Source organism: Pelobates fuscus, chromosome 6, assembly GCF_036172605.1.
Source record: "Pelobates fuscus isolate aPelFus1 chromosome 6, aPelFus1.pri, whole genome shotgun sequence".
Classification (NCBI taxonomy): domain Eukaryota; kingdom Metazoa; phylum Chordata; class Amphibia; order Anura; family Pelobatidae; genus Pelobates; species Pelobates fuscus.
In genome coordinates this window covers 289,655,228-289,667,934 of record NC_086322.1, presented here as the reverse complement: position 1 = coordinate 289,667,934, position 12,707 = coordinate 289,655,228, and positions in this window count along the sequence as shown.

Genomic DNA, 12,707 nt, shown 5'->3' with positions numbered 1-12,707 from the left:
GTCTGGGTGCCATTTCCATGTAGTTTTAACCCTGCAAATGAAAACATGTTCAGCAATGTTTTGATTGCAGATTTAAGATGCCCTCTAGCTGCTGTCACACAATGCGCACTAGAGGCGGTTACTCCTCAATAGCCAAGTTAAACTCTATTTTAATTAGATGGTCTCGTAGAGATCATTTGATTGGTGCAGGGTTGATGTTTGACGCACATGCACACTAGCCTCCCAGTGTTTCCTTATGGGGAAACATTGGATTGGCTGAGGTAATCTACACTGATGATCTCATTCAAAGAGGTGGAGCACGATCGCAGAGACCAGCATGCCGAGGGCTGTAAGGTAAGTAATACTCATCCTTCAAACCCGCACAGCAGGGACAACACCGCAGTAGCATCACGCTATAGTGTTGGGTATACATGTTTGTGTTCCTAACGCTATAGTTTTCCTTTAAATTTTCCCAATATTGAGGAAGTTTTTGAAGTATGGCTGTGTAATTTGCAGATCTATTTACTGATAACCTAAAGGTTTAGTAAAGAAGGGCTTGCACACCGATTCTACAAACACCCGGTGTGGACTGTAGCCTTCTCTCAAGCTCTTTGCACTGTATCTGTAATCAGTCATTAAGATACATGGGGACATTTATCTCTTAATGTGGTTTATATAAGAAAATACTTTCATTACAAGTGTGTTCATATACCATGTGGTTTTGTGAACGGGGAAAGTGATAGGCTGAGAGCATGAGCTGACGCTCTCAGCCCATCTGCGGCATCTAGGGTGAGGTTTTCTCACGGACCATCGCCAAAAACCTGATGGCAAAACAGACGAGTGCAGTCTTCACAACCTTTGGGTTAAACTGTAAAAGTTATGGTGCCCGGAGTGTTCCTTAAAAAGAAGACCGTGGAAGCTGACTACCTGTCACTGAGCATGCACCACTCTTTTCATCCAGATGTTACTGAACTACAACTCCCATTATTCCCTGGCTATCTTTTTAATTAAAAGAATCATGGGAGTTGCAGTTCAGCAACATCTGGGGGGGGGCGCAGGTTGGACAGCCCTGCATTAAAGCAACAAGTTTATTAAAGATAAAAAAAAATGGAATAGGCAAATTAATGGAAACATCTCAGTAAGGAATATATGGGCACAAATAGGAAATGCAACAGTTTTTTGTTTTTGTTTTTTTTGTATACGGTACATAACCCTTTTTAGTTTCAGTTCACAATTTAGTTAATTATAAATTGTTCTGGTGGCACAATCTGTGAATGAGGGATGACTGTAAGTTTGATCTCCAGCTGTTGTAGTACTACAACAACCAAGGTGCCCTGCCGGGTATGATGTGGAGTTGGAGTTCCAGAACAGCTGGTGAACTACCTTTTTGGCCACCCATCCCTACTTTAGACAATAAGTATGTGTTTCCCCCAGTAGTTTTAAAATTGTGTAGCTCATTTGTATTTTGAATATGTTGCCCAATGCCTTATCCTGCTCGCTAATCCAGTCACCAAATTAGACTGTGGCGCTGTAACGGACACCGTGATATTACACATCCGTATGCATTGAGGTAATCTGCTCCCTCTCGTATTTCACAACCAGGTCACAGAAAGGGTTTACCAAGCAGAATTTAGGAGATAATGCCCCTGCAGGCTCTTAATGGGAACAGGTGTCCCCACCACCAAACCTCTCTGACATCTGTTCAAATTATTTTTAATTCCTGGTCTGTCAAGGGAGACCTGCAATGTATTTACAGCCGCAGAGCGTAACATGCAATGTATGTGGGAAGACATGGAGCAGATTAGTAGACTAGATATTTAAGATGTTAAGGAAATTCTGCCCTCAAATTTAATTTTTCATTCTAGGGTTTGATTTCTAGAAATGAACTGACCTCTCCTTTGTACAGCGCTGTGGAATATGTTGGTGCTTTACAAATAAATAAATAAAAACTATGTGCCTTGAAAGGTCTTCAAACAGGGTGTTGGACTCTTGGAATGTTGCAATCCTGACCGATATCTAGTCTCTTTCCCGTGTGTGCAATTGACACAATTTATTATTTGGATGTTTTACAGTGATCTGTCCCCTTTATTTATTTATTTATTTATTTATTTTTTGCCACGACTTGCCGTGAGTTGATATTTAAATCTGGTTTGCTTTTTTTTTTTTTAACCTTGTAAATCTGGATATAGTATACCATAGACATGAGTTTAAAGGGACACTCCGCTACCTGAATACAAGAAAAACTAAAATCATGGTTTAGTAGATATACCCCCTAACAAAAACATGCATGCATTTAATTCTGTTAAAAAGCGAGTTGCGAGGTGAAATTATGTTTAGATGTTTATAATATGGAACCAGAGAAAGGGACAATTGACAAGTTTACAGTGTAGTATATCACGAATAGCAGTAGGCAGGAAAAGAGATGCACTTACACTTTGTGGAGCTACAAATTAGCTCCACTTCTATGCGCTTGAGTGGTAAAATCTCCTCTTAAGGATGTCAGGTGTATCTCCAGAATGTTATAGAGCCTTCAAATATCCTATTTATCATTGTGGAGTGGTACAATCCCTACTCTAGGATATAGGCATGATGGGAGTCCTCTCCATAAGAGTCTAGAACAGTAATCTTTTAGGTTTAGATCATCTCCCAATACACAGGTGCTCCATTTTAATGCTTCCCTCTTGCCCTATGCTGGTGATGCCCATGAATGAAGCCACACATTTATTCAAGAATGTTAGTGGTGAATCTAGGTATTGCAAATCTGAGTCTGGTAGTGGATGCCAAATCCTGCTGGTTACTGCCACCTAGTGGCTGCATGATAATGTCAGTGATCTGGGGCAATTTAAAGAGCCTGTGACAGCTGGGATTCTGAATGTTTTAAGGTTGACAACATCAGGGGCGATAATTCATTTTGGACTGCAAAAACAAACAGATTAAAAAGACAAGGAGGGCGATGAAGGGCATGGAATTTGAAGTAGCTGTAAAATTTGAAACAGAAAGAAGGCACGAGAAGACTGTTAGTTTTCGGGTAACTGGAGAATCTTTCCCATTGTGTTTACATTTTAAGATGATAACAATCCAGGAAGGGAAGGCCCTTGGCAATAAAATAAACCAAATAAAAACACTGAAGTTGGCTTCGGAACACGAACTCCCACTAATTTTGTGATGCAGGAATGGCTATAGTATTCATTAGCCCAAAGTATAAACAATACAAAACCAAAAAATGTTACCTGCGCACAATAGCAGGTTGTTAGCACTGACGTAATGGCCATTAAAGTGTAAGCTCACCTGCCAAATTCAAACAAAAACACTAAGGTGAGTCCTACGCTAACAATTCACCTTTCTGTTTTCAGCTAAAAGGGCGAATTCTGTTGAGACAGAAGAAGGTGACAAGGGAAAGTGGAATTGAAACGTGTCTTGTAGATCATGCTGTTTATTCACACTGGGTCCACTGCAACCTTTGGACTTATTCCACCAGTCGCAAGCCACTAAAACTCTCTGGGTGCCAGAAATCGCCTACTGCTTCTGTTAATCTTCTCACTTCACATCTCTTAACATTAACATACGAATTCTCTAATTTGGAATGTACAAGTATGGGAGATGAGAGAGCTCGAACATTCCGAAGTTGCCACTGTGCCCGTCCACAAGCTCACAATGACGTCTTTAAAGTGCAGCTGTCACCTGAGAGAAAAAAAACACCTTAATTTCGCCAGTATACAAACGCCTTCCATTACCTGTGTTTCAAAATTTAATTCTACATTTATTCTAAAGCAAATAAAATGCGTTGGCATCACTGTTTATAAAAAAAAAAGACAAAAAAAAGCTAAATCATGTATTCTGAAATACTTCCGTGATTGGAAGTGTCTGTCCGTCAATCTGTCCATCCTTCTCCCTCTTTTTTTTTTTTTTTTTTTAAGCTACACCTCTGTCAGTTCGCAACCCTGCAGTACGGACATTGACGTATTCTGAAATATGGCGACTAAGCCTGTGCGTACGGTGGCAAGTTATAGGAGGTTTAAGTTTCTGAGGGCTTTTCTTTTTTTTTTCTTTCAATTACTTTTATAATTATGGGTAACTGCTTCTGTTATACTTTACTTAGCACCAGATTAACAGCACATCCGCCACCCACCTAGCGCAGTGATCTCTATGTTGGGCTCACTCTGCCTTTGCTGCCAGGATCCACAAGGGCGCGATTATTAATATCTGTGCCAGCCATATTTGAGGACTACGTGCTCTACCACACGACCACCAGGGATTTATATTAATTTAATATACTGCCAATCTAACCATGTATTAAATAAGAATTAGACTGGATATTGATGGTGGGTAAGCAGTATCCTCAGATACCGCGGCACCCGAGCCAGAGAGCCGTAAGGCGGCACCGACCTTACCCAAAAGGTTTGGAAGCAAGAGGCTGCCTAAAATATCTGTACAACTATTTAGTTATATCTGTGTTTGTCTGTGCTGTGCATCTGTGAGTGTGGCAATGAATATCTTGGAATGTGTGTTTATCCTTGTGTATGGTTGGCCATGTGTGTATCTCCGTGTTAATTTGTGTCTGTGAATGCATGTTTCTGTGTTTGTTTGGGAATGAGTGTGTAATTGAGAATGCGAATCTGAGTGTGCGTGTCTGGCAATGTCTATGTGTCTATGTATTTAAATCAGTGTGCACATCTGGGAGTGTGTGCCAGCGTACCCTCGAAAAACAAATAAAAAAAAACAAATATATATATATATAGAATGTTTCATTTCATTTTTTACTATATATATATATATATATATATATATATATATATATATATATATATATATATAAATATACTGCTCAAAAAATTAAAGGGAACACTTAAACAACACAATGTAACTCCAAGTCAATCACACTTCTGTGAAATCAAACTGTCCACTTAGGAAGCAACACTGAGTGACAATCAATTTCACATGCTGTTGTGCAAATGGGATAGACAACAGGTGGAAATTATAGGCAATTACCAAGACACCCCCAATAAAGGAGTGGTTCTGCAGGTGGTGACCACAGACCACTTCTCAGTTCCTATGCTTCCTGGCTGATGTTTTGGTCATTTTTGAATGCTTGCGGTGCTTTCACTCTAGTGGTAGCATGAAACTGAGTCTACAAATCACACAAGTGGCTCAGGTAGTGCAGTTCATCCAGGATGGCACATCAATGCGAGCTGAGGCAAGAAGGTTTGCTGTGTTTGTCAGCGTAGTGTCCAGAGCATGGAGGCGCTACCAGGAGACAGGCCAGTACATCAGCAGATGTGAGGAGGCCTTAGGAGGGCAACAACCCAGCAGCAGGACCGCTACCTCTGCCTTTGTGCAAGGGGGGACAGGAGGAGCACTGCTAGAGCCCTGCCAAATGACCTCCAGCAGGCCACAAATGTGCATGTGTCTGCTCAAACAGTCAGAAACAGACTCCATGAGGGTGGTATGAGGGCCCGACGTCCACAGGTGGGGGTTGTGCTTACAGCCCAACACTGTGCAGGACGTTTGGCATTTGCCAGAGAACACCAAGATTGGCAAATTCGCCACTGGCGCCCTGTGCTCTTCACAGATGAAAGCAGGTTCACACTGAGCACGTGTGTCAGACATGACAGAGTCTGGAGACGCCGTGGAGAACGTTCTGCTGCTTGCAATATCCTCCAGCATGACCGGTTTGGCAGTGGGTCAGTAATGGTGTGGGGTGGCATTTCTTTGGGGGGCCGCACAGCCCTCCATGTGCTCGCCAGAGGTAGCCTGACTGCCATTAGGTGCCAAGATGAGATCCTCAGACCCCTTGTGAGACCATATGCTGGTGTGGTTGTCCCTGGGTTCCTCCTAATGCAAGACAATGCTAGACCTCATGTGGCTGGAGTGTGTCAGCAGTTCCTGCAAGACGAAGGCATTGATGCTATGGACTGGCCCACCGGTTCCCCAGATCTGAATCCAATTGAGCTCATTTGGGACATCATTTCTCGCTCCATCTACCAACGTCACATTGCACCACAGACTGTCCAGGAGTTGGCAGATGCTTTAGTCCAGGTTTGGGAGGAGATCCCTCAAGAGACCATCCGCCACCTCATCAGGAGCATGCACATGCATTGTAGGAAGGTCATACAGGCACGTGGAGGCCACACACACTACTGAGCCTCATTTTGACTTGTTTTAAGGACATTACATCAAAGTTTGAACAGCCTGTAGTGTGTTTTTCCACTTTAATTTTGAGTGTGACTCCAAATCCAGACCTCCATGGGTTGAAAAATTTGATTTCCATTTTTTTTATTTGTGTGTGATTTTGTTGTCAGCACATTGAACTATGTAAAGAACAAAGTATTTCAGAAGAATATTTAATTCATTCAGATCTAGGATGTGTTATTTTTGTGTTCCCTTTATTTTTTTGAGCAGTGTATATATATATATATATATATATATATATATATATCTGTAGAGAACATGTGTCATATAGTCTATTGGATATAGTATAGACTCGACTTCTCTAGGGCAGCTAACATCATTTTAACTCCCACTAATCTCAGAAAACATTATTCATCGATTTCTTGGTGATGCTCTAACATTAACCTTTTAACCTTTAAATCTATTCATAACCAGGGCTATACATAGGACCAGAGGTCACACATTTAGGCTGGAAGAAAGGAGATTTCATCTAAGGCAAAGAAAAGGTTTTTATACAGTAAGAGCAATAAGGATATGGAATTATCTGCCTGAAGAGGTGGTTTTGTCAGAGTCTATACAGATGTTTAAACTGCAATTGGATAAATACTTACAAAAACATAACATACAGGGATATAATTTCTAATTAGTGGGGTAACAGCTGCTTGATCCAAGGAGACATCTGACTGCTATTTTGGGGTGAAGAAGGAAATTTTTCTTAGTTTGTGGCAAAATTGGAATCGCTTCAGACTAGGTTTTTTGCCTTCTTTTGGATCAACAGCAACAACATATGTGAGGAAGGCTGAACTTGATGGACGCAAGTCTCTTCTCAGCTATGTAACTATATATGTAACCCCATTCGTGACCAGACCGTTTTTCAATTTTCTTACCGTTAAGGAACAGGGCTGTTTTTACATTTCTGCGGTGTTAGTGTTTAGCTGTAATTTTCCTCTTACTCATTTACTGTACCCACACATATTATATACAGTATTTCTCAACATTAAATGGTCTTTCTAAAGATACCATTATTTTCATCATATCATATAATTTACTATAACAAAAATTCTAAAGTATGATGAATTTTAAAAAAAAAACAACACACTTTTTCTAACTTTGACCCCCAAAATCTGTTACACATCTACAACAGCCAAAAATCACCCATGCTAAATGGTTTCTAAAATGTGTCCTTAGTTTATAAACACCCAATGTTAACATGTTCTTTTTTTTTTTTTTCTTTTTCTTTTTGCAAGTTATGGGGCTATAAGTACAAGTAGGACACTGCTGTTTCAAAATATATATTTTTAAAATGTATCGATGGTGACATTGTAACACTGCTATGTCATAAACCTCTGAATCACACCTCACATGTACATATTTGTTTAAAGTAGACAACCCAGGATATTCAATATGGGGTATGTCCAGTCTTTTTTAGTAGCCACTTAGTCACAAACACTGGCCAAAGTTAGCATTTATATTTATTTGTGTGTTAAAGATGCAAAAAACAATTATGAATGCGAACTTTGGCTAGTGTTTGTGACTAAGTGTTTTTAACACTATAAGGGCAGGATTACATGTTTGTGTTCCTGACATTACAGTGTTCCTTTAAGTTCAATCCATATATAATATATATATCCATGTTTGTGTGCAATATCTGAAGGTTTAAACTATATATATATGGCATATTTGTATACATTTGTAGCCATCCATGTAAATTGCAGTTAGTGTGCGAAGTTGTATTTTATTGTGTTCTCGTAATCCCATTCCCACCCTTTGGAGTAGTAATATTTTGTTGTGCTTTCTGTTGTTCTATGCCGTTATATTTTATATGTTGTTTGGTTGTGTCACCACAATTCTAATATAATGCTGACAAGGGGCCAGTCCCAGCTGGAAATAAAGTAACTAGGGCCAGATTCTTTTATAGGCCGACAGGTGCCTAACCACTAGGGGTGCCTGTTTTCAGTGCCTTTTTGAGCTTATAGGGACGCTATAGTCACCAGAACAATGACAGCTTATTGAATTTGTTCTGATGAGTAGAATCATTCCCTTCAGGCTTTTTGCTGTAAACACTGTTTTTGCAGAGAAAATACAGTGTTTACATTACAGCCCAGTGATACCTCCACTGGCCACTCCTCAGATGGCTGCTAGAGGTGCTTCTTGGGGCAGTGCTGCACAGTGTGACTGCCGTTCTGTGTCTCCACTCTCTGCATGCAGACACTGAACTTTCCTCATAGAGATGCATTGATTTATTGTATCTCTATGAGGAGATGCTGATTGGCCAGGGCTGTGTTTGGCTTGTGCTGGCTCTGCCCCTGATCTGCTTCTGACAAGCTCAGTAAATTCAATGCTTTCCTATTGAAAAGCATTGTGATTGTCTTTGATCAACACTTCTGATGATGTCAGCCAAGCAGGCAGATCAGGGGCAGAGTCAGCAGCTGCAGCCTGGAATAAAAGTAAGATTGTACTATATTTAGGGGGGCAAGAGGGTGGGCAGGAGGGCTAGATGTTTTTTTTTTGTAACACAATAGGGTCAGGATTACCTGTTTGTGTTCCTGACCCTATAGCATTCCTTTAAAAAGGTTGATGGTGAGCGATAAGTACCAGCAGCCTTGGCCAGTGTCCTCTGTAGTACAGTAAGCCATTGTAGCAGAGCTGCAGGAACAGATTTATAGGGTGTAACACCCAGTTCTGCCCCAGCTCCTCCAGTGTCTGTGTGTGAGTCTGGACATGAAGTTGAAGGGATCACTTCCTATCTGCCCATAACAACCTCTCATACAGGACATACCTCGTGGGAGGAGTAGGGATGAATGATACACATTGTATAACAGCTCCTGCAGCTCTTATATCAACAGTCTGACTGGGTTACAGAATATATATGAGGGTGAGCACTTTACAAATAATACCATAATCCTATATTTAACTCATATTAAAAACGAAATATCTCATGTATCCCAATACTAAATTTAACCCAACTCTAGCCCTAAACACAATAATCCTAAAAAGCTTTCATACTACTACAACCATTTGAGCCATTAATCTTCTTAACATTAAACACACCATGTAATCTAACTAGAGAGGGCCCTGGTGCAAGAATTATTTCGGGCCCCTTCTAGCACAAGGATGGCTAAACGTTAGATCCCTACCTGTTGAACCCCCACAATGCTATCAATGCCAGTTGGTGATGTTCCTTTTTAGCTCATTCTTACAGGGTTGTGTGTGTGAAAAGTGTTTGTGTGTTTTAATATAAGCATATTTTTGTGTGCATCTAGGGGTGTATTTGTATGTACTATTGCCATTGGAATGCGGTGGTGTACTTGTGTGTAGTGTTTACATTTCAATGCAGAAATGTCTTTGTATGTAGTGTTGGCTTTTAAATGCAGGTGCGCTTTTGTGTGTAGTATTGGTGAAATGAAGTGGTGTTTGTATAGAATTTTGGAATTTGAATGCAGGGGTGTGTTTGTATGTAATGTTTGTGTTTGACTGCAGGGGTGTGTTTGCATGCTGTGTTGCTGTTTGATTGCTTGGATGTATGAACATACACACAAACACTGCCACATACATACATACATACATAGATACATACATACATACATAGACACGTACACACATATAAACACACTGACACGTACACACACATTCAGAAACACACTGACACATACAGAAACTAATAGTTAAACAAACTTAAACATACATGCACACTCTGTTAAACACACAGACACATACACACACCCTGACACAGAGATATATACACTGACACATACAAAGACCCTGACAATAAAATACACACACTGACACATGCACACAAACACAGATACACATTGACACACACACACACACACTGACACACAGACACATATACACACCCTGACACATACACATACCTTGACATACAAACACACACACTGACATGTACACACAAACCTTGATACACAGGTACACATACTTAGACATACACACTCTGACACACAGATAGAAATATACACAGAAGCATATACTGACATGATCATGTGATTGGCTCTTCCTATAAATAGGCAAGCACTACACTCAGTCAGTGTTTGCTTGTCCTGGTGCTTGTTCCCAGTCTCCTGGAGTTCTGTTTCTTGGTTCCTGATGCTGGTCCTTGTTCCTCATTCATGATCCTGATTATTATTACAAGTTCCTAGTTCCTGGTCCTGGTTCTTGTTCCTGATCCTGGTCCGGCTTCCAGTTCCTAATTATCGGTAATATTTCTCGGATTCTGACCTCCAGCTTGGCCATGACCATGCTTCTTGTCTCCAATATTTGGCTTCTGATGCCTTGCTCTCTATTGGTGGATCTTCTGGCTTCTGACCTTTGGCTTGACTCTTGACCTCGCTCCTATGCAGCCAGCCGTGACTCCACTTCCTACTTACTCCTTTCTGACTTCTACACTTCCTCTGTAAATAAAAGCACCCATGCCCTCATAGATCTTCCAGGTTTACCACTTGGGCATCTGGGAGGGACATGTTTGCAAGGGTTCCTCTCCAAACAAACCAGCCGGTATGTTGTCACATTTTGTGGGCAGGAGGGTGGCTTCCTTACGGTCCTGCTTATGCTGTCTGAGGCTGACGGGAGTGTGGGGCTGGAGCTGGCTCGTTTCTTGCTCCTCCCAACACTTGTGCCGCCTCTTCTACATCCCCATTTGTATGTGTAAGGAAATGACCAGCTTTCACTTTCTCCTGGCACTGTCGATACTCCAGGGGCTCGGTCGTGCAACTAAAGGGCCACTGATCAACTCTACCCATCAGGTAGCCCTAAGTGCATGGGCCACCTGAGCCCCTTGAGTTTGCAGGCACTGGTGCACCTGCTGGAGTTCCGCCACTGAATAAACCTCTTTACCCTTAAACCCCCCTTTACCCTAACCACTTCTAACATTATCTTTAACCCTACAGCCATTTACCCAGCTGCGTATATTCACAATCTGAAACACAAAAATACAATTCAAACAGAATTATGCACACCCATTTATGCATATGGCAGTTGTCAAATATGAGTGTGTCGTTTAAATATTTTTAGGCCTGCAATGTCCAGTTGCACTTACACTTACTTTACACTACACTTACTTTATCTGCCTTATTTTGGGGTTGGAGAACCGGGTGTGCCTTACGGTTTTTATTAATGCTTAGTTTTCCATTGTCGATGAATGCAGTGAAAGGAATTTTATCAAACAAATGTTAATAAACTAAACCCCTTCTAGTAAAAGGCAAAAAACAGCCAAATGTGTTATAGCAAAAGTGTCGTATGCCTCTCCCATCCTTTCTCCTATATCCAGATCATTTAATCCCCTCACTTCCCTGTGTATTTGTGTCTCATACTTTTAGAGTGTAAGCTCCTTTGGGCAGGACATTCTTCACTCACTGTTTCTGTAAGTAATGTGTTTTTTTGGAATTAATTGTGTCTTGTTTTACCTGTTGTACAGCGCTGTGGACTATGTTGGTGCTGTACAAACAATTGCAATTGTTTAGTGAATCCCCGATGTGTCACAATCCCCCGTTAACATTCCATATGGTTTTCTAAATGTGTAAGATCTGTCACTAAACAAGACTTTATTAAATTTAAATATTTTTATTTTATTAATTTTTTTTGCCCGTGTCTTTACTTCTGCACTAGACAATTTTACTTTCATGTTCCCCACTGCAGCTCTGAAAGAGTTAATTTAGTGACAATGAATCAGGTCACCTACTGCAGTTTAGGGATATTAAAAACAAAAAAACAAAAAAACATCTTTAAAGTACACAATACAGTGATCGCCGTCACTTTGAACCCAACACAAATCTCAGCTATTTGTTAGTAGAATCCAACTTGTCACACAACCATTAAAAATCTCCAATCCACTATCGCTATTTTAAGACACTCTTTTTTTTCACCCCTCAGTTAGCCCATCCCTCACCACTCATAGAGAAGTATTTTTTTTTTATTTTTTTTTAACTGCTCTCAATGGCAAACGGGGAGTGCAAGGATTGGGTTTTATTTTTGGAACAGCTGGGATCCGATAGCCTTGTTAGGGTTTGTTTTAGCATTCGCTTGGGTCTCGTTCTTTCAGTCTGGGACTCGAAGCTGCACTGTCTCCTGGAGAAGGCAGGTTTTTCTCCAAAAAGAAGGTTAATATTCAGAATGACTAGCCTGATATAATGAAAAAGAAGATTGACATAATGTGCAGTGGGACTACGGATAAAGTAAACTTTTTTCGATCTCTGATACCAACTAAGCTGAAGAAAAAAATAGATTTAAATTAACCACCTGTAAGTAACTACCTTTGAAAGAAAGCACTAACCAGGCTAGTAAGGAGTAATAATTTTATTTCATCGCTGCTGCTTACGATTGAATTATTTATAAGAAAAGGAAAAAAAAATACCAATCGTTTTTCGGTTATTTATTAATTTTGAAGTTGAATGTCACGTCTTTAATTTATTGCAGAAATCACATTTTTTTTTCTTCCAAAACAAAAACTAAAATTTAAAAAAATTATCTTGAAATTTATATTTAATTTTAAGCAAAAAAAAATATTATTATTTTTTCTAACCCTGTGGCCTTCAAGAATAATTTAT